The sequence below is a fragment of the Trachypithecus francoisi genome, unplaced genomic scaffold (assembly GCF_009764315.1).
Source record: "Trachypithecus francoisi isolate TF-2019V2 unplaced genomic scaffold, Tfra_2.0 Lachesis_group2, whole genome shotgun sequence".
NCBI lineage: Eukaryota > Metazoa > Chordata > Mammalia > Primates > Cercopithecidae > Trachypithecus > Trachypithecus francoisi.
This window is the reverse complement of record NW_022681465.1, coordinates 38822089-38847669: the sequence shown is the minus strand read 5'-3', so window position 1 is coordinate 38847669 and position 25581 is coordinate 38822089. Positions and strand designations below refer to the sequence as shown.

The 25581-nt window shown below is 40.3% G+C and overlaps 1 long non-coding RNA gene across 1 annotated transcript; it reads left to right on the top strand.

Annotated features, from left to right (window-relative positions):
* The first annotated feature begins 49 nt into the window (after positions 1 to 49).
* On the top strand, positions 50 to 21275 carry LOC117064876. Its single transcript, XR_004429721.1, has 3 exons — positions 50 to 177; positions 19571 to 19634; positions 20946 to 21275. It is a non-coding gene; the product is annotated as an uncharacterized LOC117064876 (long non-coding RNA).
* The last annotated feature ends 4306 nt before the right edge of the window (positions 21276 to 25581 follow it).

Sequence of the window (25581 nt, the reverse complement as noted above, 5' to 3'; positions counted from 1 at the left end):
CCCCGTATCTGTCAGGACTTGCTGCCTCAATGACGCGTTCCGCCTCTGAGAGCAAAATGGTTACTTAATGGGAGGAGCAAATTTTTCCTGCAAACAACTACTCTAGGCAAAGTGACTTCCAACAAGAGAGGGGTAAAATAACCTGAGCTAGAGTCCAGACAACCAAATCTGTTAAAGGTAAAGTGGACTGTAACGCCCTCTGCTCCTAATTGCGCCTGCTCGGGACACCTCCGGAGGCCATGGTTAATGGAACTCCTGCGCTTGCTCAGTATTTCTCTTAAGTTGTTCCGGGAGGCTTCGGAGTGCGCCTGCGCTGGTTGGGGTAGGTGTTTAAGGTGACACGTGGAGAGCGCGGCGGTCATCCTTACCTGTCAGGGCGCGTTTACAGAGGAAGTGGGGATTTTGATAGTTTGGCCTGACCTACGCGGGTAGGACTTCGAGGGCCCAGGAGCGATTTAAGGATTTTAGAATAGTTACCCATACTGGCTCTGCAACTCCAGAGTGCAACTGTAAGCTAGTTGTACCCCAACAAAGAGGATGACTATGATCTACTCTGTCTTTCCAGCTAGGATAGTTAGTGCTCTCAACTCAGAATGGAAAAGGAAAAACAGCCCTCTATTCCCTCTATATTCAAGCCTTTGTCTGCTTTTTACTTGAATGCAGCATATCTTGGATTAACCATATTCAACCAGTGGACATCTCCATTTAAACGAAATTTTTCTTTCTGTACTTAAGAAGTCATAGAAATGATTTTTTTTTATTTTTTCATTTTTGAAACAGAGCCCTGCTCTGTCACCCAGGCTGAAGTACAGTGGCGCGATCTTGGCTCACTGCAACCTCCGTCCCCCAGGTTCAAGGGATTCTTCTCCCTCAGCCTCCAGAGCCTGGGGCGTACACCACCACGTCCTGCTAATTTTTTTTTTTTTTTTTTTTTTTTAGTAGAGATGGGGTTTCGCTCTGTTGGCCAGGCTGGTTTCAAACTCCTGGCCTCAGGTGATCTGCCTGCATCAGTCTCCCAAAGTGCTGGGATTACAGGCATGAGCCACTGTGCCTGGCCAAAAAGTTTTTAAAGAAACCAAGTGATTAACTTTATTTGTACAAATTTATAGGGTAATGAGAAATTTTGTTACAAGTATTTAGGGTGTCTGTCATCCAAATACAATATATTTTTGTTTAACTCTAGTTACCCTACTCTGCTGTCAAACATTGAATATATTCCTTTTATCTGATTCCATGTTTGTAATCTTTAACCCACTGTGTTCATCTTGCTAACTCATCCTTCTCAGTCTGTTATCTATCTTTCCTCTCTCTTCCTCCATGTGGGAGCTCTAAAATTTTTTAGCTCCCACATATAAGTGAGAACATGTGATATTTGTCTTTCTGTGCCTGGCTTATTTTCCTTAAGGTAATGACCTCCAGCTCCATCCATGTTACTGCAAATGGCAAGATTTCATTTTTTATTGCTGAATAGTACTCAACTGTGTATATATACATTTTCTTTATCCATTTATCTGTTGATGGACGCTTAGGTTGATTCCGTATCTTTGCTATTGTGAATAGTGCTACAATAAACATGCAAGTGTAGGTATCCCATTGATATACTGATGTCTTTTCCTCTGAGTAGATAGATACCCAATAGTGGGATTGCTGAATTGAATAATTCTATTTTTAATTTTTTGAGAAATCTCCATATTCTTTTCCACAGTGGCTGTACTAATTTACATTCTCATCAACAGTGTATAAGAGTTCTCTTTTCTCTGCATCCTCACCAACATCCATTTTTTTTTTTTTTTTTTTTTTTTTTTGAGACGGAGTCTTGCTCTGTCACCCAGGCTGGAGTGCAGTGGCCGGATCTCAGCTCACTGCAAGCTCCGCCTCCCGGGTTCACGCCATTCTCCCGCCTCAGCCTCCGGAGTAGCTGGGACTACAGGCGCCCGCCACCTCGCCCGGCTAGTTTTTTTTTTGTATTTTTAGTAGAGACGGGGTTTCACCGTGTTAGCCAGGATGGTCTTGATCTCCTGACCTCGTGATCCACCCGTCTTGGCCTCCCAAAGTGCTGGGATTACAGGCTTGAGCCACCGCGCCCGGCCATTTCCTTAACCTGATAAAGGGCAACTGTGAAAAAACAGACTAACATTTTACTTAATGGTGAAAGACTGATAGCTTTATCCGTAACACTAGGAATAAAAGACAATGATGTCCACTCTAATCACTGCTATTTAACATTGTACTGAAGGAGCAAGCCAGGGAAATTAAGAAAGAGATATATAAGGCATCCAGATCAGAAGGGAAGAAGTGAAACTAGATTTATAGATGACATGATCTTGTGTATAGAAAATTCTAAGGAATACATATACACACAAATTATCAGAACTAATAATTTTAGCAATGTTGTAGGATACATAATCAATATGCAAGATTCAATTATATACTTCTATTTTTTAGCAATAGATAAACCAAAAATGGATTTAAGAAGTTAATTTCATTTATGAGAGTATTGAAAAGAATAAAATAGGAATGAATTTTACAAAAAATTGTGAGAATTGCACAGTGAAAACTTAAAAGCACCATATAAAAAATACCAAGATAAGAAAGACATGGATTGGAAGACTTAGACTTGTTTAGAGGACAATACTCTTCAAATTGATCTATAGATTCAGTGCAATCCTATCAAAATCCCAGATGCCCCTTTTTGCTGGAATTGACAAGGTAATCTTAAAATTCATATGAAAATGCAAGGAACCAATAATAGCCAAAATATTCTTGAAAAAGAAAAAGTTCAGCACACGACACTTCTCAATTTCAAAACTTACTAGAAAACAACAGTAGTCAAAGCAGTGTGGTACTGGTTTAAGGACATACATTGATCAGTGGAATAGAATTGAGAATCCAGAAATAAACCTTACATTTATAATTAATTGATTTTCAACAAGGATTCCAAGAAAATTCAATTGGGAAAGAATAGTCTTTTTTTAAAAGTGGTGCTGGGACAACTGGATATCTATATGCAGGTAAATAAAGTTGAGTTGAACCCCTACCTAAATGCAAAACTTAAAATGGATCAAAGATGTAAATGTAAGAGCTCAAGCTATACAATTCTTAGAAAAAAAAAAAACAGGCATACATCTTCATGATCTTTGATTAGGCAACTGTTTCTTAGATAGGACACTAAAAGCATAAGCATGAAAGGAAAAAGTACATACATTGGATTTCATAAAGTGTTAGATTCTCCCCCCTTCAGGAGGCAGTGCTTAATTTTGCCTTCTTTAGTGTGGTCTGGGTTTAGTAATTTCTAATGAAAATAATACGGAAAGGGAAAATTAGTAACTTTATAGTCAGAAACCTGGCTGACATTATCTTAATCAAGTGATCAAGGTTACTGTTTAGTCTGTTCTCACATTGCTATAAAGAAATACATGAGACTGGGTAACTTTTTTTTCTCTTTCTTTCTTTTTGTTTTTTTTTTGAGACGGAGTCTCACTCTTTCGGCCCATTCTGGAGTGCAGTGGCATGATCTCGGCTCACTGCAACACTCTGCCTCCCGGGTTCAAGCAATTCTGTCTCAGCCTGTAGACTGGGAATTTTTAAGAAAAGAGGTTTAGTTGGCTAATGGTTCTGCAGGGTATACAGGAAGCATGGCAACATCTTCTGGGGAGGTCTCAGGGAGCTTTTACTCATGGCGAAAGGCAAAGCTGGAGCGGGCATCTTCACATGGCTGGAGCAGGAGGAAGGGAGAGAAGGGAGAGGTGCTACACATTTTTAAACAACCAGATCTCATGATAACTCACTCACTCTCACAAGAACAGGACAGAAGGGACGGTGCTAAATCATTCATGAGAAACCGCCTCCATGATCCAGTCACCTACTACCAGGCCCCAGCTCCAACATGGGGAATACAGTTAAACATGAGATTTGGATGGGACACAGATCCAAACCATATCATTTACCATCACCAGTAATAAGTCATACTGATATGTACTTCCAAGTGTGATGTGATGAGAGGGGCACTTCATCTGTATAGAATTCTTGTCAAGGATTCCTAACCCTGGTATAATCATGAGAAAACATCAAACAAGCCCAAATTGTGAAACAGTCTACAAAATATACACCACGGCAGTGCTCTTCAAAAGTTATAAAGTCATGAAAAAACAAGGAAAGGCGGAGGGACTCTTAGAGACTGGAGGAAACTAAGGCGATATCAAGTCTAAGTACAACATAGTAACCTGCTATGGATCCTGGAACAGAAAAAGGGCGTTATTGGAAAAACTGATGAAATCTGAACTTTGGTTAATAGTATACCCTTTTCAATAACTTAAGTATTGATAAATGTACCATGATTATGTAAAATATTAAGATTGGAATATAAAAGGAAGCGGTACCTTCTCTGTAACACTTCTGTAAATCTAAAATTATTTCAAAATACAAAGCTTAAAAAATTACTGTAATTTACATGCTCTGTCATTTCCTCTTCTGCTTCTTTTGGAGAATTATGATTTTCCTCCCTCATAAAGAATCCACTTAAAATCGATACTGATTGGCTCTGAAATCTGTGGGCTATTTATTTTTCTTATGTAAAAGAAGGTCTTTACAATCCTCATCAATCTAATCATCATATTTTAAAACCTGTGATAATATACTTTTGGTTCCATGATTTCAGAATACCATATTATTTGGTTGAAAAATCTGAATGTGGCCGGGCGCGGTGGCTCAAGCCTGTAATCCCAGCACTTTGGGAGGCCGAGACGGGCAGATCACAAGGTCAGGAGATCGAGACCATCCCGGCTAACACGGTGAAACCCCGTCTCTACTAAAAATACAAAAACTAGCCGGGCGAGGTGGCCGGCGCCTGTAGTCCCAGCTACTCGGGAGGCTGAGGCAGGAGAATGGCGTAAACCCGGGAGGCGGAGCTTGCAGTGAGCTGAGATCTGGCCACTGCACTCCAGTCCGGTGACAGAGCGAGACTCTGCCTCAAAAAAAAAAAAAAAAGAAAAATCTGAATGTTACAGAGTTCTTGATCCATTAAATAATTTGAATATGTAATTAAATTCAAGTCTCATATTTCAAATTATTCTAATTTACAATAGAAGGTAAGTTGTTTTGCCTTTTAATAATGATAAAAATCAGATTAAACTCATATTATGCTAGGAGGTTTAATATTTATATTTTATATTCCACAATGTTCAAAAAAGTATTGAGTTAGGTTACAATAAAAATACACACATAGCTATTTAAAAGCCTTGTTGCAGAAAAATAGTTAAGAACACGGAAAGGTAAGTGTTCTGTTTTCAAAAATTATACAAAAATTTTTACAATATTTTCATAGTTTTATAAAAGGGAATATATACTCTCTCTATATATGTATATAATCTGGAAGAATATATATCAGAGTTTTTAGCAGAATAGTCATCTTTGGGTTCTGGTCTTTAAAATTTTTCTCTGCCCTTTTCTGCATTTTCAAAAGTATGTACAAGGAATTTTCAGTACTTTTGCAATTAGAAAAGCAATAAATATTAAAAACATACATGCATGTATATAATATGATTGTTAAAATTGGAAATAGCACAGAGAAAAGAAGTCAACATATATTGTTTTCCTCAATAAATGAATCTAAAATTTATAAGATTTGTTCACTTCCTGAGATTTATAAAATGGTTCTAAATTATTCATGCTTTGTGTTTTAACTTATACACACACTTTCCAACACGGATGCAGACTTCATATATGTCTCCATTAACAGAAAAGACTTATGTCCCATACTTAGGACAATGAATTCTCAAAGAAATTGTGCTTTTACGTTTTGTAGATGACTAGCCATTATACTGCAGAATAACACTCCATTTAACCAGTATCATAGAGATAATGTGGAATTTTAATAACCTAAGCTTAAACCTGTAAGTATAAAAACTTACATTTTAATTATTTAGAATGAAAACATTTGCACAATACTTTCCCAACTTAAGTCCTATTTGATTCAGGGTTAGATTTATGAATCTCAAATATTGAATTAAGCTATGATGCATTGACACATTGTTAAGTGCATTATATTATCACTTATTAAAATCAAATACTTTCAGATCGTACAGAAGAAATATAAAGAAGACAAAATCTGGCCTACTCTCTAAATTGTCTAGCAGCTCTTACTCTCATTGGCCATTGTGTCCACATGTAATTTACCATGATACGGTTCACCTAATTGTTGGAGCCTACATGCAACTCTGCTTGTCCTATCATATAACATTCATGGATTTCACTATAGACCTTTTAGCCTTTTTATTTCTTTTTTTAAGCCAACTTCTAGTTCAAGGCTATAGATGATCAGAGGTCTTACCTGGGTTAAGTGGGGGCATTACTATATTTTTATAGTTAACTTAATAAAAAAAAAAAACCCCAGTGATTTGAGTCTATGCTTACTTGTGATCTAAAATCAAATTTCTTACACTTTTGACAAATCTCTATTGCAGAAGGCTATAGTTGAAGCATGTGTAGTGAAGCTTTTATTAGACACTGTATGTGGCTCTTTCATGGCAAGGCACTTGCCTCTCTTGTTGAGACAATAATTATACTTATGCCATAAGATTTTGAGGGGATTAAATGGAATGTATGTAAAGTGCTTAACACAGTGCCGGAGCATAACAAGAGCATAATTCTTATTTGAGAAACGAAGATAAGGCCAATGTGGATGGAGAGTAAGGCAGAGTGCTGTGCCATTAGAGGAAGGAAAGTGGGTAAAGGCCAAGTCAGGCTGTGCTAGGATTTGGGACTTCATTTGGGAGAAAAGTGGGAATTACTGAAGGGTTTTAAGCAAGGAATGGTATGATCAAATTTGAATTTTGAAAAGAATATTCAGGCTGCTCTTTGGAGATTGAATACCAGAAGAGCAGGTGTACATGTCTTTTCTCTGGTCTGTATGTTTATGAGTTGAGCATTTTTGATTTAAACCAGTGGTTTAAAATCCTTCCCATAAGTACATATGTGGAATCTTAGCTTCCGACTTTTATTCTGACATAGTAATAGCACACTTGAAACGTATGTAGCTCCTAGGTTCTAAGTATTTTTTGACCAAACTTGTGAATGCAGGGAAACCTACATAGGGAATAGGCAGAATGCCAAGGAGCAGACTAGACTTCAACGTGGCCTCCTGGATTTCCAGGTATCACTTGCCTTTTACGTGGAAGCTTTGCTCCCTCTTCAGGTTTTATTACTTTAGTCCCAGATAATATAGGACAACTCTGTGGCATAGTTGCTACTATTTGCCTATTCCCCCACTCATCCTGGATTTTTCCCACTCCTTGGAGTGTCAGAATCCTTGCTATAGCACTACATGTAGCTATCAAATTGTTAGAGTTGGCAGTAGCATTGGGACTTACTAACATTCTTGATCCAGACACTTGGCTTATCATTGTCATCTGTGTGATTTCATCTCACTCTGCCTTAGTTTCTGTATGGGTCTTAGCTATTGGATCTTTATCTGATTGCAGCTACCATAAATGCTTTGGCCTTTACCATATTTTGGTGTGCATCCCTTGGCTCACTTCTTGTAGACATGAAGGGCTTACTTTTCTTCCTGTCTGGATCTGGGATCTTCCTTTGGTCTTTCCTCTCGCCTCCTTGCTTGATCTGATTCATTTCTTTGTATCATTGCCCACTACTAAGTTGATCATACCCAGTTCATCCTGAGCATCTTTCTTCAGCAGTAAATATATAGGGGAGAAACTGAAATATTAATGAACGAAACAATATGTTGTCTGAGATTTGCTTTTAGAGACCCTAGGAAAACTAATAAAAAAGTAGTAGAAGCCTAGGTGAATGAAAAATGACCCAATGTTGATGTTTTGTAAAGCTGGGCGATGTCTACATTATTCTATTCTATTCTGTGTGTATATGAATATAATCCATAAGAAAAAAAAAGAGAAACTTGTAGAGATTAGAACATACTAACTTTCAATCAAGTAGAGGTCCTAAGGATGGAGGTATGGGAAACAACAATATGTGATAGCCAAAAAAAGGGTGCTCTGTGTTATCTGGACATATTAGGCCAATCATTTTCTATTCTCATACATTGTCCCCTTCGGAGCGATTCCTTACAGACGTCACTCCTTCATTGTCCTTGATCTTGCTATTCTGATCATAGTTGTTTGACCCAGGGAGGGATTTTTAAACAAAGGCTTCTATCTGTGTGGCAATGTCTCAGTATTGGTGCTATTGACAGTTTGGACTGGATAATTCTCGGTGCTGTTGACATTGCATCGTAGGATGTTTAGCAGCATTCCTGGCTACCCACTAGATGCTAGTAGCACTACCTCTGCCCCCAAGTTGTGATCACCAAAAATATCTCCAAACATTGCCTCATGTCCCCTGGGGTCATTTAGTAGTTCCCCAGTTGTGAACTACTAAAGTATAGAGATATGAAACTTTAGCTAGGCTCTATCCTTGTGGATGCTTGTTACTTGTGGGTATTTAGATGACATTTTTTTTTGTTTGTTATTATATATTTGTTTGCTTTTAAATTGTTTAAATTTCCATAGATTATTGGGGAACAGGTGGTGTTTGGTTACATAAGTAAGTTCTTTAGTGATGATTTGTGAGATTTTGGTGCACCCATCACCCAAGCAATGTGCATTGCACCCTATTTGTAGTGTTTTATCCCTCACACCTTCCCACCCTTTCCCCTTGAATCCCCAAAGTGCATTGTGTCATTTTTATGCCTTTGCATTCTCATAGCTTAGCTGCCACTTATAAGTGTGAACATACGATGTTTGGTTTTCCATTCCTGAATTACTTCACTTAGAATAATAGTCTCCAGTCTCATCCAGGTTGGTGCAAATGTCATTAATTCATTCATTTTTATGGCTGAGTAGTATTCCATTGTATATATACAGTTTCTCTATCCACTCTTCGATTGATGGACATTTGGGTTGGTTTCATGTTTTTGCAGTTGCAAATTGTGCTGCTATAAACAGGCATGTGCAAGTATCTTTTTCATTTAATGACTTCTTTTTCTCTGAGTAGATACCCAGTAGTGAGATTGCTGGATCAGATGGTAGTTCTACTTCTAGTTTTTTAAGAAATCTCCACACTGTTTTCCATAGTGATTATACTAGTTTACATTCCCATCAGCAGTGTAGAAGTGTTCCCTGTTCACCGCATCCATGCCAACATCTACTATTTTTTGATTTTTTTGATTATGGCTATTCTTACAGGAGTAATGTGATATTGCATTATGATTTTGATTTTGATTTCCCTGATCATTGGTGATGTTGAGCATTTTTTCATTTGTTTTGGGCATTTGTATATCTTCTTTTGAGAATTGTCTGTTCATGTCCTTAGCCCACTTTTTGATGAGTTTTTTTTTGTTGCTGATTTGTTTGAGTTCATTGTAGATTCTGGATGTTAGTCCTTTGTCAGGTGTATAGATTGTGAAGATTTTCTCCCACTCTGTGGGTTTTCTGTTTACTCTGCTGACTGTTCCTTTTGCTATGAAAAAGCTCTTTAGTTTAATTAAGTACCACCTATTTGTCTTTGTTTTTATTGTATTTGCTTTTGGGTTCTTGGTCATGAACTCTTTGCCTAAGCCAATGTCTAGAAGGGTTTTTCCAATGTTATCTTCTAGGATTTTTATGGTTTCAGGTCTTAGGTTTAAGTTCTTAATCTATCTTGAGTTGATTTCTATAAGGTGGGAAATGAGGATCCAATTTCATTCTCCTACATGCTCCAGTTTGCATTGACTATAAATCTTTCTATTTCCATTATAATGGTTCCACTAATCATTTGTCTAAGAGAGACTTGGTCTATAAATTAGTGAAGAAATGTAATTCTGTGATACTAAATTTTACATATTCATAAATCTTTGGACTATAGCCACTTCCTTGGTCTGCCTATATTATCATTTAGGCAACAATGTCAGTAATCCAACTCTAGCCTTCAGAAAATAAAGGATAGACTATAAGTTTATATTCATTCTGATATATTATCTCTAGAAAATAGATTACTAAGAATAAGGAATTCCATATAATTCCATAAAACCAGTGATGATAAGAAATAATAAAAGCATAATGAACAGTTATGTACCCACAAGAGCTGAAACAGGACTAATTACCTGCATCTCCAAAACTGCTGACAGCCATGTTTATTCTGCTGTGTGGCATTAGCCATTTTGAAGGCCAAAGGGGTGTTTTATTTTTTATTTATTTTTTTCAGACAGGGTCTCACTCTGTCATCCAGCCTGAAGTGCAATGGTGTAATGAGAGTTCACTGCAGCCTCAAAGTCCGGGACTCAGGTGATCTTCCACCTCAGCATCCCATGTAGCTGAGACCACAGACACGTGCCACTATGCCCAATAAAATTTTTTTAAATTTTTTTTGTAGAGACAGTGTCTCGCCATACTGCCCAGGCTGGTCTCAAACTCCTGAGCTCAAATGATCTCCTCTCCTTGGCCTCCCAAAGTGCTGGGATTAGAGATGTGAGCCGCAGTGCCCAGACAGAGAATTTTTTAGCTTGTGGTGATTCTAGTTTCCTGCTGTGATGACTGATTTCATCGAGATCTGGTCCAAAGAGTTACCCCACACCGAGACACTCCTCCTTCTGGTACTGTAGTAGTGTTCTACTGAGGAGGCCCATGATATGCCCTTGTAGCTGGTACTCCAAGAGGGTGATAACTTGCCTTTATCCAGTGGCAATTTCAGAGCTGTTGTAAATTTCCACAGTGGCTACCTCCACTCTGCTTTTCTTGGGTATATTTACTTACCAAGGGATCTTTTTAGGCCGTCCAGAGAAAGGAATTCCTCCATTGAGTTGACTGTTTTCCCCCTCTGTGGTTTTCAGTTCTGATACAGCTTCTTCATTGTCTTGAGAGAATTGAATGAACTCTTCTGCAGATTAAAGGAGTTGAGATTCTGTTGTTCTATAGCAACTTTATAGCCAACCCTTTCTTTTTAGGAGAGTTATATCAGGTCCTACAAGGCTATATTGCAGTGCTAATATTTGTTTTAAAAAAGCATATCTTGAATTCTCCTTAGCTCTTGATGCCATGTGAGTGGACTACATTCCATTTCCTACCACTTTTCATTGTTCTCTAGATCTTTCTGTGGCTCAATTTTTCTTCCATGACCTTTTCCCTGATCACACGTGAGCAAAGACACACACATAAACACACAGCCCAGCCACATTAAAAGGCAGCATTCTTCTGATAGTCATTGTGGCTTAAATTATAATTTATACTGGAGGCTTATTGCCCGCTGGTTTGTTTAAAGGTATAACAATGTTCTGAACCCCTTCTTCTTGACCAGAAGCAATATTTTGAGTTTCCACCACTTTAAAGCCGAAGCTCCTTTAGGACAGTGATGCCGGATTGGCTTGAATTGCCTTATTGTCCTATAGCACTTGATGGGGAATGAGGCGTCCTACAGGAGGTGCTCAGTACATTGCTGAAGAGTTTCTTCCCCGCTTGGGTAAACTGGGCTATTTGGCAAATTGGGTTATAGGCACTCAACAAATACATTTGTTTATTTTTCTTATAAATTTCCTGTTCCCCATCTATATTTCCTTGGTCAAGAGAGAGCATGATTTTTTGGACAGAGATGCCATTGAGGATCTATGCAGATAAATGGACACGTTTTGAGTGTTTTCCTTTTTTATTTTTTAAGAACACAGTACTTATAACTAAGATAGGCTTTGTTTGCTTTTGTTCTTGCTAATTGTGTTAGGTCTTTATTGGCAAACCATATAGCGATTGTAGACCTTTTAATTAAAAATTAAGTAAAATATTGTTATTTAGTATTGCCATTAAAATAGCATCCACACTGTCCTAGGAAGTACTGAAATAATAGCATTCCATATTTGATATGATATAATTGGTGTAAAAAGTAACAACTCTAAAGTGGTTAGGAAACTTGTATTAAGGTTTCCTAAAAGGATACGATGGAAATGTAGCATGTTCAGAGGAATAAATGGGGGGGTGGCGTATAGAGACAGGAGCATCGCTTGCATTCCAGGAAAGCTCCTCTCAACCTCTTCAGTTTTCCCTTGTATAAAATAATGATAGGATGAAATAAGGCTATAAAATAACTCAGCACGGTCTTTAACATATAGGCAACAGGCAGTTAAATGATGTGAAATTGAATAAAACTGTCAGAAATTCTTGATGGTTGCGCTTTTGGGTCTTCAAGCTAAGAGGCAGCTTATAGGTTTTAGTGAGGTGGAGGTAATAAAACTTGTAGCAGACAATGATGGGACGCTGATAATCCTTTCAAGCTCTTCATGACATTTTTCATCCTTTCTAATTTTTCTCAAAAACTAAAATCCCTTAAAAGCTGAATTCTGGGGGGAAAAATTATACACAGACAAAATTCACATAGTTTGATTTGATTATGAAACTAAATAAGTATTATTTTAATTTCAGGGTTTTTCTGTTTTTGTTTTTGTTTCTGTTTTTGTTTGTTTTGTTTTGTTTTTGTTTTTGTTTTTTGAGAAGGAGTTTCGTTCTTGTTGCCCAGGCTGGAGTGCAACGGCAAGGTCTCGGCTCACTGCAACTTCCACCTCCCGGGTTCAAGTAAATCTCCTGCCTCAGCCTCCTGAATAGCTGGGATTATAGGCACCCACCATCACGCCCAGCTAATTTTTTATATTTTTAGTAGAGGCTGGGTTTCACCATGTTGGCCAGGATGGTCTCAAACTCCTAACCTCAGGTGATCCACCTGCCTTGGCCTCCCAAAGTCCAGGGATTATAGGCGTGAGCCACCACGCCCAGCCTGTTTTGTGTGTGTGTGTGTGTGTGTGTTTTGTTTTGTTTTGTTTTGTTTAAGACAAGGTCTCCCTCTGTCGCCCAGGCTGGAGTACGGTGGCACAATCATGGTTCATGGCAGTCTTGACCTCCCAGCTACAGGTGATCCTCCCACTTCAGCCTCTGGAATAGCTGGGACTACAGGTACACACCACCATACCCAGCTAATTTTTGTATTTTTTGTAGAGATGCGGTCTTGCCATGTTGCTCAAGCTGGTCTTGAACTCCTGGGCTCAAGCAATCACCCATCTCGGCCTCCCAAAGTGCTGGGATTAAAGGAGTGAGCTACCACACCCCGTCTCAGTATTTTTTTTTAATTTGGAAAAACATCATGAAGGTAGAATGACGTCCAGTATTTCTTCCCTCTTTGTAGGCAAAGAAAGCAGTGGTAGTTCTGTTTTCTGCCTTTCTTGTATAATACAGTGTTATTTGAAGCAGCCAAAGTAAGCAGTGGTTTGGGGCAGATAGATGGAATATTTAGAATAGTATATGGACTATTCCTCTCATGGTTTAAGAGAGGAAAACACAAAGAGTCCTCTTAAAAAGTGAGAGAAATACTGTCACTTTTCTAGTCCAATTAAATGACTGATAGAAATGTACAGGGCACGTACCCATTTTCTGAAAGAAAGCTAATTCTAAGAACTTCAGTATGGAGTATAATATCATAACTATGTCATCGGGAATGAAAAAAATGTCACAGATGCAGTTTCGGGAGGGGAAGGAGTCCGCATCTGGAATATGAACTACAGACATTTTTTTAATGTTTTCATGCTTAGCTGTGGAGCAGAATTAATCTGTTTTCAATCCATCACTGGTGATCATGCATATGCATGAGGTCACTTCTGAGATGCATCTTAGGAAATATTTAAGCATTATGTCATTTCACACATTTTAAGCCAGTTAGAGAGTGGGTGCTCTGGACAGCAGCAATAGTTTAGGAATTCTTGGGTCGTAAAAATATCACTGCAGCATTTCAGGCCAAAGGGTCATGATTAAATTCTTGAATGCTCTTTCAGAATACCAGTTTGTGAAATGTTGTTTTCCATTTCTGGGAGAAAAAGCGTCCTCTGCACTTTGCAATTTACACTGGCTCTGAGTACCTTTTGGGGAGCCACCTTTCTTTGGAGCAAATACATCTGTGCTGCTAGATCTTTGGCAAAAAGAAAAGCCTAGAAGAAGCAGACTCTGCCAAATATGCTAGTTGGACTTCAGTTTTCTCTCCTGCGTAGAATAACACCTCATAGGAAATGCAGTGATGGATGTCAGAGCGCTTTAAAACTTAAATTATCAGGCCCAAATTTGAGTAAGTGCAGAAAGGCCTAGGGTTGGATTTTCTTTTTTAAAAAAGGAAATTCTTCAGAACACAGTAATAGTCATCAACTGGTTTGTAATGGAAAACCCCAAGGCTCTTGTCCACAAGTTCACATAAATGGACTTTTCATGAAAATGATGCCCCTTTTGAGAGGCCTAAACAAATGTTCAGAAGAAAAGGGACTTCTATTGGGTGTATTTCAAGCATCTTCCTTTATTTTATTTATTTATTTATTTTTTTGAGATGGAGTCTCGCTCTGTCGCCCAGGCTGGAGTACAGTGGTGCAATCTCGACTCACTGCAACCTCCGCCTCCCAGGTTCAAGCAATTCTCTGCCTCAGCCCCCCGAGGAGCTGGGATTACAGGCACCCGCCACCACGCCCAGCTAATTTTTTGTATTTTTTTTAGTAGAGATGAGATTTTACCATATTGGCCAGGCTGGTCTTGAACTCCTGATCCACCCGCCTTGGCCTCCCAAAGTGCTGGGATTACAGGCGTGAGCCACTGCGCCCAGCCAGCACCTTTCTTTAAAACGCATTACAAGTTCTGAGCTGTCAGCTGCATAGTATAGTTGAGACACTTCTTACACTGATCATGTGACAGTCACTTCATTTGCTAGACCTGTGTCTTCCAAATACCTCTGGCCTATGGAATTCAAGGGCCAGCAAATAACGAAGTTACAGCATTATTTGAAATTTGGCCTATGATTTGGAAGTTCTCTCTAGACTGACAGACTTTTTATAGACTTTTGTCTTTGCCTTGTTGATATTTTCTGAAGAGTTGATTTTAAATACATGTGGTAATATGGTTGCAGAAAATCAGCTTAAACAGTTTATAAAATCTTTCCCCCTACCTCCTCCTCTTGTACTGGACCGTATTTTATGCAGGGATCTTATAAGTGATCTCATATATACCCTAGCATTATTCTTAGTTTAGAGTGTTCATGTACCTGTGACATTTATCTTACGGCTCCTTTGGTCAAGAAGTAAGTAGGGGCTTCTTTTTCTACTCAGGGTAAGAAGACTTGTAGACTTAATGGGTTTTATGAGAACAATGACGTTGTCTTAAATATAAAGTTTGGCAATAACCAAAAGTTATAAGTGTGGGACTATAGGTTTTTTGGATTTAGATTGCTAAGCAGCATTTTTACATTCACACTGCAAGGGGTTCATGTATCTGCCCTTGGAGATACATGAGACAAGTGGCTTAGAGAAGTGGCTTTGGCCTGATCTTGCTAGCTTTTCTATATAATGCAATTCCAGTGGTAAGGCCAAGATTATGAGAGCTATACTCAATAGTAATCCTGGAGGAGTGATTGACTTTGTCTTGAAGCATGTGCAGGTAGTATTGTGAACTGTGATTCACTACCAGGATACCTCTTGTGAAATGTTCTTTCTATTGCTTGCCTTTCTAAAGCTTCTGAAAACTATTCCAAATAGCTATTTTCCTTGGGAATTAAAATCGACTCCTTCTATAAACACAGCAAAGAATTATGTGTACTTAAAGTGACAGTTGTATAATGAAAAATAGATTTCCACACTGTCATCTGCAGTGTGCACTTTGTTGTAGAGCAGCCCGTCAGATGCCTTAGCCATGCACAGCAGCCCACCTTAGAGCAGATTTTAACTTTGTCACAATTTCTGGTCTGTTAAAAGGGAAGCATGTAGCCGGGCACAGTGGCTCACGCCTGTAATCCCAGCAATTTGGGAGGCCAAGATGGGAGAATCACTTGAGCCTCTAGGAGTTGGAGACCATCCTGGGCAACGTGGCAAGACCCCATTTCTATAAAAAATTAAAAAAATTAAGCAGGCATGATGGCGCGTACCTGTAGTCCCAGCTACTTGGGAGGCTGAGGTGGGAGGATCCTGTGAGCCCAGGAGGTCCAGGCTCCAGTGAGCCATGACAGCACCAATGCATTCCAACCTGAGTGACTCTGTAAAAAAAAAAAAAAAAGAAAGAAAGAAAAGGAAAGGCTGGGAGTAGTGTGTAATTGTTTTTAAAGCAATTGCACAGATTCCAAGAAAATATCTTTAAGAATTGTAACCATTTTTGTGAGAGTCTTACTTGGAAATTTGTTTCTTTCCCCCTTCTCCCTCTTCTCTTCTTTGTTTTTGGCCTGTTTTTACTTAGAATACAATGGGGCCCAGGTCCCCACCTGCTGTGCTTTTATCTGGGTTCCTGCAGCTCCATGCAGAGAAGCTCTTGAACCTTTGATAGGCCAGCCTTGTGCTCCTCCCTCTTCAGAGCAGGGTATAAGTTGCCCAGGAGATAAGAGGGACACATTTCTGTGGAGCCCAGCCTGGGAGGGTTCTTAGAGGGATGGGAAAGGCCCAGGCTTCTGGACAGATGGATTATGAAACCAGCATTTCAGCCACTGTGTGAGGAATCCCTTAGGATATAAGTTGCTTTCATTTATTACTACCATTAATGTTTATGTTAGAAAGGAACACAGATGGCTGGGGGCGGTGCCTCATGCCTGTCATCCTAGCACTTTGGGAGGCCGAGGTGAGCGGATTGCCTGAACTCAGGAGATCGAGACCAGCCAGGCAACATGGCAAACCCCCACTTCTACTACAAATACAAAAATTAGCTGGGCGTGATGGTGGGCGCCTGTAGTCCTAGCTGCTCGGGAGGCTGAGGCACGAGAATTGCTTAAACCTGGGAGGCAGAGGTTGCAGTGAGCCAAGATAGTGCCACTGCACTCCATCCTAGGCAATAGAGCAAGACTGTCTCAAAACAAAAAAAAAAAAAGAAAGAAAAAGAAAGGAACACAGAAGTTACTGGGTTTGAGAGTCACCATGTTTTAATCATGTGGACTTCAGCAAGATCTGTGACCTCCCCAAGCCCCATTTCCTCATTTGTAAAATGAAGGTTAATCATAATATCTGTACCATAGGTATGTTGGGAAGTTGACGTCATACATAGGAAGTGCCTAGCATAGTGCCTGACCCGTAGTAGGCCTCGTTTGTGTAGCTGGAACTATGATTTGATATCAGTACTGTTCCTGTAAGGAAATAAGGTCCCAGCACAGTACATTCTTTGGGGGTCCTCCGGGACAAATGAAAACCACAGAAACCCTAGGGTATAACTCTAGGCTTTAGGTCTGTAATTCCATTAGATTGGTGCTACCAACATAAAAAGATAATGTTGACCTTTATAGAACTGGCCTCCTGGGTCTTTTTCGTTCGACTAAAATCTAGAGTTTGTGAAGCTAAACCTCTCCCCAGCCCTATAGGCCTCTGTGACTAGTAAATTCGGTTATAAACACCATTCAAATATTAAAGCCCAAATGAAGTCAAGTGACTATTTGATTACAGGTTTGATTAAGGGAACCCAGACGTAAGACTAACTGTAACCATTCCGGATTCTTTAAATCTTGAAAACATTTGAGAACTGAAACATTGTGGGTGTAAGTCATTTAAGTAATTGGTACCCCCAATAGAGGGACCTCATATCCACTCATTTTAAAGTATGCAGACTTTTTCTTAGTTATTTGTTTTCTTTCCCTCCCCATCAACACAGAATTCTTCTGAACATAGGCACTCTGTGCTATCTTTGTTTATTCTATAAACAGGCTACCACATAAGCCATGAAGTCAAAATTGGGCTTATCAGGCAGGGAAAAATACTTTCTATTCTGTTGCATCAACATTGTTAGGCAAACTGCAAGAACAGGATCAGGAAGATAAAGCCCTGAGGTGGTCTCACGTTTCCCAGGAATTTGTGTGAATTAAATGATCTTATCTTATGAAAATGTAAGGATTGCAATTTGTAGGAAAAACTGGAAAACTGGTGATAGCAGATAACAAACAGACACATTACAGGTTCATTTCAGGAAGACTAAGTGATGACCATCTGGGAGATGGCAGGAAAATTGGGGCCTGAAGGGCTGTCATTCATATTTGTACATACCATTTAGTTCAGCATATTTAAAGAGTTTCTTTTCTCAACTATTGCATTATTTCTCCATGAAGCTTTGGATTTTTTTTGTAAGTATTTTATTTTCAATGGAACTAAATTTCCCTACTTTTAAATTGATATTAAATTGTTTGGCAGAGGTCAAAGTATTGGTATCATAATTACAATAGGATGCCTGTTGCAAAAAAGAATCTGACCTGAGTGCTTAATTTTGAACTCAGTAAGATTTGGATCCTTGAAGTTACAGTATGCAAATTCTTTAAATGATCATTTGTCCTATTGTGACTATAGCATACATTATATTGTCCTCTAACAGGAAGCTGTTCTAAATATTGGATATTAAAGAGGGCTTCAATTTCCATTCTGTGCAAGGACTCAAAAATTTTAAACAGGCTGTCCAAGATTATGATTCATCAGAGACAACTAAAACTAATTGTTTAAATTTGAGTTTAAATTTGAAATACAAGACACTGTTCATTTTGCCAAAAAGTCTACTTGGTTCTTTGTTGCTGTTTCGCTGTTTCTATTTCTGTGAAAGGAGACATCACAAACTTTTCTTTTTTTTTCTTTCTTTCTTTTTTTTTTTTTTTTTTTTTTGAAATGGAGTCTGGCTCTATTGCCCAGACTGGAGTGCAGTAGCACAATTTCGGCTCACTGCAACCTCCACCTCCCAGGTTCAAGCGATTCTCCCTGCCACGGCCTCCCGAGCAGCTGGCATTATAGGCACCTACCACCATGCCCAGCTACTTTTTGTATTTTTAGTAGAGGTGGGTTTTCGCCATGTTGGACAGGCTGGTCTCAATCTCCTGACTTCAGGTGATCTGCTTGCCTCGACCTACCAAAGTTCTGGGATTACAGGCGTGAGCCACTGTGCCCAGTCAGAAACTTTTCTTTCTTGGCACCACGTGTGGCAGTCCATAATGACTCAACCTAAGAGTTACTAGAAGAATGATTTTTCTCAGTAAGAGCAACTCATTGAGAGTTAAAGAATCAGAGACTTGACAGTATCATAGCTGTGTGCCATTTCACACTAAAATATAAAAATTAAAGTGAAAAACTTAAGAAACATAAAAGTAGTTTTATTTTTATTTATTTATTTATTTTGAAATGGAGTCTTGCTCTGTCGCCCAGGCTGGAGTGCAGTGGTGCAATCTTGGCTCACTGCAAGCTCCGCCTCCCGGGTTTTATGCCATTCTCCTGCCTCAGCCTCCCGAGTAGCTGGGACTACAGGTGCCCACCACCATGCTCGGCTTGTTTTTTTTGTATTTTTAGTAGAGACGGGGTTTCACCATGTTAGTCAGGATGGTCTCCATCTCCTGACCTCGTGATCCGCGCACCGCAGCCTCCCAAAGTGCTGGGATTACAGGCGTGAGCCACCACGCCCGGCCAAGGTATTTTTAAACGACTCACTTTTTAAAGAAGTTTCTAATACTCCTGTAGGTATTAGATATTACTGCGTTCCAAGAAACTCCTTAGATATACGAATTGTTTAAAAACAGGTGTTTATCCCCTCATTAGAGAGTGGTTGCCTATTTTTGCTAACGTTATTTCTTTGCTCTATAGGCATCTAAATACTTTAAACAAATGTGCGGTGATGAAGCTGGAAATTAGTCCTCATCGGAAATGAGTGAGTATACAAATTGCATAATAGAATGAGGGGGAAAGGGGCAAACAAAAAAGTGGATGATGTGTTTTGTAATAGCTTTTGTTTCTCAAAGTCTTAGTTTCTTGTTCCGTAAGCATCTACATCTTGAATGATATCACCTAGACTCGATAGCCTTATGTAGTTGAAGCCAATAGTTGCAACTAGCCCATTAAACATTATTTTATCTATTATTTTTGACCTGATCATATCAGCTATGATTTTGCCTAATTATTAACTCAATGCCTATTACATAATAAAGGGATCATGCTTAAGGAATCTCAGTGGATTTTTGCCTTGCTTATAGAGGAAATAAAGCTTATTTCCAACTCTTCTGTCTTCCCAAATATAACAGTAACTGTGCTTCAAAGCCATAGAGATGAAAGCAAAGGCCGATTTGTGCAATATTGAAGAATAATAAGAGATTTGGAGGGAGGAAAGGAATTGGAGGAGGAAGAGAAGAAGGCAGGAAATCCCACACAGTTTAGTCAAATGGTGGTACAGAACCAAGTTGGATGGTATTTTCTTCTGTGTGTGAGTTATGAAGACTTTTTATGAGATCTTAGAAGAAGAAGTGGGTGTAGTACTGGGAGTAAGTGTCACAAATTAGAGTACACAGGAATGAGTCTGGTCAAAGAACATATTTCTGACTTCCGGGTACAAATTTGAATTATGCCAGAGTCCCTGAGCTGCAAAAAGCTGCCTTCTTGGGGAGTCAAAGCTTTTAAACAAATGAACTGGAACCTTGGCACCCATTGAACTGTGCAGAAGAGCCCTAGAAGCCAGCGCTCCATGCTTTCCACTCATTGTCCTGTGAAACTTGAGCCATAGGATATTTTCCACACCAGTGGAAAAGACATGTATCATACTGAATTGTGCCCTTTGATATCCTGCCAAAAAGGCCAAGATGCAATAGTCCATGTGACAGCATATCCCTGAGTCCTGTACATAAATCAGGCATAATCAGCAAAGACGTTCCTTAGTGTTTCTGAATACTGCGAGCTATCAGGGCTGGGTATTTCTGAAGCCTTGTTCAATTGGCTGGAGCATGACTGAGGTTGAAACTTCACAGGTCAGCTGTGGCCTGAGTGCTAGCCCTCATGTGTTGTAGGGGAGGGGAAGAAAAGGTACTGGTAAGAGTCTCCAAAGCCCTGTTAGTGGACTGAAGCTGCATGATGACCCACCTTGATCCAGGGCCCCTTTATTCCAGTGGGAGACCTTATAAATTGTTAGTGTCTAGAGATTTGAGTTGCTACTCTTCTTAGCGTTTGAAAACTACCTTTTTAATTGCAACAGGGAATATTAACATATACCAACAAAAGATAGCACAACGGAAGGCAGCCCAGAGGCAGTCCTGCTCATTGCTGACTTCAGTTCAGAATATTTTGCATGCCTGGAATTTTCACCATCTCGGAAGTTTCCTCTGTGAGCAATTAAAGAACAGTCTGCAGATTCCAGAGTTTCCATAAAATAGATCTTATTTAAACTTGCAGCATTTGGTCAGGCACTCTCCTGTTAAATTCTTTAAATACATCTTTGTTATTTAAAAAACAAAACAAAACACTGGGCACTGTGGCTCCTGCCTGTAATCCCAACACTTTGGGAGGCCCATGTGGGAGGATCGTTTGAGGCCCGGAGTTTGAGACCAACCTAGGCAACATAGTAAGACTACTGCTCTTTACAAAAAAATTTAAAAAAGGAAAAGAATATGTAAATGGGGCCGGGTGTGGTGTCTCAAGCCTGTAATCCCAGCACTTTGGGAGGCCGAGAGGAGCTGATCACGAGGTCAGGAGATCGAGACCATCCTGGCTAACACAGTGAAATCCCATCTCTACTAAAAAATACAGAAACTAGCCGGGTGAGGTGGTGGGCGTGGTGGGCACCTGTAGTCCCAGCTACTCGGGAGGCTGAGGCAGGAGAATGGTGTAAACCCAGGAGGCGGAGCTTGCAGTGAGCTGAGATCCGGCCACTGCACTCCAGCCTGGGCAACAGAGCGAGACTCCGTCTCAAAAAAAGCACATATAAAATATAATTACATATTGATCAGTAGACAAAAATGTGATCGGAGGCCTACAGGAAACTAACCCTATGTTTCCCCTAGGAGAAATAGTTTAGTATTCATTAATTCAGTATTAACGGTGACTTTATGGAACATAAATGCTGTGAGTAACAAGAATAGATTGTATTCAATTCCCCAGATGCCGTGTGAAAGCAGCCACAGACAATAGTTAAACAATGAGCCTATGTTCCAATAAAATGTTATTTACAGACACCGAAACTTGAAATTCATATAACTTGTATATGTAACAAAAGACTGTGCTTCTTTTGAGCTTTCCCCCAACCATTTAAAAATATAAAACTAGTTTAAACCCACTGGCCATACACAAACTGGTGGTGGGCTGGATTTGACCCATGGGCTTCTGTTTGTCATCTCCTGCTATAAAACCTTGTTTTCAATGAATCTCACTGTCTCACTGCTTTGGAGCCAGATCATGGTCAATTTGGGAGACTCATGATCTTATTCCCCTGTGATACGGTTTGGCTCTGCGTCCCCACCTAAATCTCATCACAAAGTGTAATCCCCATGTGTTGAGGGAGGTGATTGGATCATGAGTGCCGCTTTACTCATGCTGTTCTCATGACAGTGAGTGAATTCTCATGAGATCTGATGGTTTTATAAGGGGCTCTTCCCTTTCTCTCGCCTGCCACCATGTAAGATGTGCCTGCTTCGCCTTCTGCCATGATTGTAAGTTTCCTGAGGCCTATCTAGTCATGTGGAACTGTGAGTTAATTAAATCTCTTTTTCTTATAAATTACCCAGTCTTGAGTATTTCTTTAAAGCAGTGTGAAAACAGACTAATACACTCTGAAAGTCTCTGCCACTTCAGTGTCATCACGCTGATGGGGCCTAAGAACATTCACGATGTTTGGGTCTGTGTAACAGAAGGAAAGACTACTGAAGTTGGACTCCAGATAGCTGGTTTTGAAAGCCAGGGGTCTCATTCTGTCACCCAGGCTGGAGTGCAGTGGCACCATCATAGCTCACTACGGCCTCAGACTCCTGGGGTCAAGGGATCGATCCTCCCACCTCAGCTTTCTGAGTAGCTGGGACTACATGCACAGCTAATTTAAGTTTAAACAAACTGATCACACCTGGCTAATCTGTTTAAACTTTTTTTTTTTGGTAGAGACAGGATCTCCCTATGTTGCCTAGGTTAGTCTTGAACCGGCCACAAGTGATCCTCCCACCTCAGCGTTCCAAAGTGCTGGGATTACAGGTGTGAGGCACCTTGCAGGGCCAGGTATCACTTCTTAAATGTTTGACTTGAGGTAACTTTACTGAGCCTCCTACAGAAGACAGAGAAAGAAACCTGTGAATCTCCCAGGACTATAATGCAGGTTAAACCTCACAGCAAGAGTAGGCTTTGCAGATGGGACTCCTGATTGCGCCTTCGCCAGTCCCACCCCTTTCCAGTTAAGAAATTTAACCCCTGAGGTTCCTTGGAAATCATCCAACTCTTGTGGAAAGCAAGTAGATACTGAAAAATCTCATCCTTTTCTACCCTTCCCAACATTTTCAGGGGTCAGGGATACCATGCAATGTCATCAGAAAAATGAGCAGGAAGACTTTTCCCTAAAAACTGTAGCCTTCATTTCCATCTACTCACAACATGCTGTTTAGAGCACCAGGGAGGCGTCCTCAGATTGTCCCCACCCTTGTTTAGGCTCATGTCAGTCAGACAATTTTCAGGCTTGGGCAGAAACCTGCTGCTGAGAAACTTCTCAAGTGTCACTGCTTACAAAAGAGGGAAGAAAACAGAAAAGTCTGTTTATTTTTCTGACCTAAAAGATAACACTGCTTTGCCCTTTCCTTTTGTTTAAGGATAGATTAGGAGCATTCCTTGAAAGTTGCCCAAGAAGAGATTATCTGAGCCATTTTTTCCCTAGCAGTTTGTGTTTTGATTCAAAATGGATTATTTTCAGTAATAAGGAGGATCCATAATATAAGAAACAATGCTAATTTCCTCATCTGTGAAATTGAAGCAATGACTCAGATCCCTGCCTATCCGATCACTTAAAGTGATCTGTAAACTATGTAGGAAGTTTTAAAATTAATTAATTAATTAATGTATTTATTTTTAGACAGAGTCTTGTCCTGTGGGCCAGGCTGCAATTTAGTGGTGCAATATCAGGGCTTACTGCAGCCTCAATGTCCCAGGCTCAAGCAAGCCTCCTGCGTCAGCCTCCTGAATAACTGGGACGACCTGCCTCAGCCCCCTGAATAGCTGGGACTACAGACGTGTACCATTATGCCCAGCTCAGTTTTTAAATTTTTGCAGAGACGGGGTCTCACTATGTTGCCCAGGCTAGAATACAGTGGTGCAGTCATAGCTCACTGCAGCCTCAAACTCCTGAGCTCAAGAAGTCTGCCTGCCTCCGTCTCCCAAAATACTGGGAGTACAGGCATGAGCCACCAAGCCCAGCCTGAGTATCGCCATTTTATTGGATTACAGAAACCGTGGGCAACAAAATTAACCCATCACTTCTATCCCAAGTAATTCATGGCACTTTTCAGACATGGTATCATTAATTTTTTTTTTTTTTTTGCAGAGTAGAAATGCAATATTCATAAAGCCATAGCCTCAGACCTGAGAGCTGGAGGGGACCTCAGAGGGTTCATCCAAGTCCTTTGTCTATGATGGGGAACCTGAGGCTCTTAGGTGCTTGAGGGGCACTGGAGGCGGGGGAGTCGCGCTGCCCGGTAGCTGGGCCAATCCAGCCCAGCAGGGGCACATCCCAGGGCAGCAAGGGGCATCACAAGCGGGCAGTTACATAGCCGCAAGTCTCCACAAGCCAGGCCAGGTCATTCTGCTCCACCTAAGGACTGCATGACTCCTGAGGTCAGCATTTTACTACCCAGGTATGACCCAGGTTTCTCATAACCTTTCTAGAAATTGATAGAAAATGGGAATCTGGCACACTTGTATGCGTTACACTTTTCAAAGATAAAGAAATGTCACCGTGAGAGGTAACAGGGCACCCAGAGAGCATGAGTTTCTCTCTTGTTTTGCAGATAAGAAAATAGATTTGGCCAAAATCCAGTGGTCTAGGAGTTCTCCATGACCTTCCCTGCCTCATGGCCCGCCCTGCCCTCTCCTCTTCCCTCTACCCAGGTTCCGGGTTCTCTACCCTTGCTTCTGCAGTTCCACATTTTCTGTTTGTTTGTGTTGAGACAGCTTCTCATTCTGTTGCCCAGGTTGGAGTGCAGTGGCATGATCATGACTCACTGCAATGTCGAACTCCTGAGCTCAAATGATCCTCCCACCTCAGCCTCACTTCCACTATTTTCATCTTAGTGGGTGTTTTAGGACTTTAAACAACTCATCAAAAACGTCAGAGTTGGAAAGCTGACGTCACCTGTTCTGCTAACGGAGTGTATGTTTTCAGTGAATTGCTTTACCTCTTGGGACACAGGGATTTCAGCGGAGTTGATCTCAGGTGTGCTGCCGGAATGGTGACTTGCTAACATGTGGAAGGCAGCACTGTTTTCTCTTGCTGAGCCTTGACAAGGTTTGAGCCCTCCCCAAAGCCCAAGGTTGGTTTCTATACCCATTGCAATTCAATCTTTTCCAGAAAACCTACACACTTTTACAGGTTGTAAAAGGGTCCTGCCCTCCTGCGAGAAGAAAGGAGATTCCATTGCTCTTTTTTTTTTTTTTTTTTTTGAGACAGGTTCTCACTCTGTTACCCAGGCTGGAGTGTAGGGTGCAATCATGGTTCACTGCAACCTTGACCTCCTGGCATCAAGTGACCCTCCCACTTCAGCCTCCCTAGCTGGGATTGTAGGCACTAACCGCTATATCAAGCTAATTCTGTTTATTTTATAGAGGCAAGGTCTTGCTATGTTGCCCAGGCTGGTCTCAAACTCCTG